Genomic DNA, 2500 nt, shown 5'->3' with positions numbered 1-2500 from the left:
GTAAACATGTGTATTAGTACTGAAGGGTCTAATGTTTACAGCCACACCTGGGGACACACACGCCATCTAGGTGACAACACGTGAATTAATAGCCACGTGTCCTGTGTCCCTGTGTGTGTGTGTGTGTGTGTGGTGTTCTCGTGTCTTGCTGCTCGAGACTCCAAGAATTCCCAGACGTGTCAAGCAGGAAAGTGAAAACGTGGTGCTCTCCATGAAAGTTATATCGTTCCTATTATCCATGGCATTATTTATCACTGAGACACAGAAGAGGGAGTTGTAGTAGCCTTAGGAATTTATAGTGTGTTTAAGAGTATTTGAATCTATAGAGTATTTTAAGAGAATTTGAATTTTATAGAGTGTTTTGAGAGTGTTTACAATGTATAGAGTATTTGAGAGTATTTTGAATTTATAGAGTACTTGAGGGTACTTTACAATTTACAGAGTATCTGAAAGTATTTTGAATTCATAGAATATTTTAAGACAATTTGAATTTATAGAGTATTTTGAGAGTACTTACAATTTATAGAGTATTTGAGAGTATTTTACAATTTATAGAGTATTTGAATTCTTGCACTTTCTTCCCTCAAGACCTCAACTCCATAAGGAAAAGTAAAAATTTTATACTTCAAATGAAAAAGTGTCCTATTGCTTACCAGATTTACTGTAAAAGGAGGCGACAGAATGACACTTGTGATCAGAAAGAGTATAGCATTTTCTCCCCACACACCATTGTCCACTGCAGGAGATTGAAAGAACAACACTCGCTGGTGAGAAATGTATTTGTTTGGCAGTAATAATGTGAGGTACCAATATTCAGTGTAGATTCAAGGTCAGAAGTGTAGCAACATGTCAAACCAGCTCTGTCTTAATCTTTTTTCCTCACTTTTATGTCCTGAGAAACCGTGAATTGTCAGAGTTTGTAAGACTGACAGGGAATGCGACTCAGGCTCAGTAGATTAGAATGAAGACCGTCAGGAAATGGAACTTAAGGCTGCCTGGGAATTGATCTTAACCCTTTCAGTACCACGACGCGTGTTCATATCTATTCTGCTTATTTTTGAGTGATTTTATACAGCTGCAGAAATTTATGTGAGGATTAAAATAGTGAGGACTCTGGCCATTAATCTTCTGACCTTCGTGGACCCTTCCTAATGTCAATAAAATGGTCTGATCGTACACAAATCTCAAGGTAAAAATGTGTTCCAGTACTGAAGGGGTTAAGACTGTCAGTGAATTGAACTTAAGACTGTCAGGGAATGAAACTTTAGAATGTCAGGGAGTGGAATTTAAGACTGTCAGTAGGTGGGGCTTGTGACTGTCTGGCCTGTCTGCAATTGGAACTGTCAGATGACGAAATTTAAGATAAGCAGATAGAAAAAAAATAAAGGAAAAAAAACATGGGTAGAAATGAAAAGTGACTTAAGATTATGAAATGAAAAACAATGCTACTTAACCTAACCTAACCTGACCTAGCCCCAACGCAACCTAACCTAACCTAACCTAACCTGACCTAGCCCCAACGCAACCTAACCTAACCTAACCTAACACAAGCTAACCTTACCTAACCTTACCTTATTTTACCTTATCTTACCTTACCTTACCAAACCTAACCTAACCTAACCTTACCTTACCTATCTTAACCTAACTTAACTTAACCTTATTTCACCTAATCTAACCAATCCAAACCAAACTTACCATACCAAACCTAACCTAACCTAATGTTACCTTACCTAACCTAACCTAACCTAACCTAATCTAACCCAACTTAAAACCACATAAAACACTACCCAACATCAGAAACACACAAGGAGACAACAAACTCATCAATATTTCAACACACACTGAGGAACTAAAAGCTGACACACTACATAATTCATCTCCCCTTAGTATTCACCCACCCCATCTCCCACTCACACTCCCAGCCACTCTCCCAGGTACTCTCCCAGCCCTGCCAGTCATCAGCCGCTGCATCGATCACTGTTATTCATAATACAAGCAGCTCACCCAGTAAATCTTGGTGAGTTTTCAGTAAATGAGGTGGTTTTGGTGAGTTATTGCCTCTTTTGTTAGTGGTGCCTCTTCCTTGCCCTCGTGTGGGATGGAGTGGATTAAAGAAAGGAGTAAAGGACCACAAACAAAGGACAGGTGGTGGTGGTGGTGGTGGTGGTGGTGGTAGTAGTTGGTGGTGTTGTAGTGGTAGTAGAGTTAGTTTTTTTTTTTTGTTGTAGGCTGTGTGTGTTTCACTGTTTGATCTGCTGCAGTCTCTGACGAGACAGCCAGACGTTACCCTACGGAACGAGCTCAGAGCTCTTTATTTCCGATCTTCGGATAGGCCTGAGACCAGGCACACACCACACACCGGGACAACAAGGTCACAACTCCTCGATTTACATCCCGTACCTACTCACTGCTAGGTGAACAGTGAACAAGGGCTACACGTGAAAGGAGACACACCCAAATATCTCCACCTGGCCGGGGAATCGAATCTCGGTCCTCTGGC

This window comes from Portunus trituberculatus, chromosome 3, assembly GCF_017591435.1.
Source record: "Portunus trituberculatus isolate SZX2019 chromosome 3, ASM1759143v1, whole genome shotgun sequence".
Classification (NCBI taxonomy): Eukaryota; Metazoa; Arthropoda; class Malacostraca; order Decapoda; family Portunidae; genus Portunus; species Portunus trituberculatus.
This window is presented reverse-complemented; position numbering follows the sequence as displayed.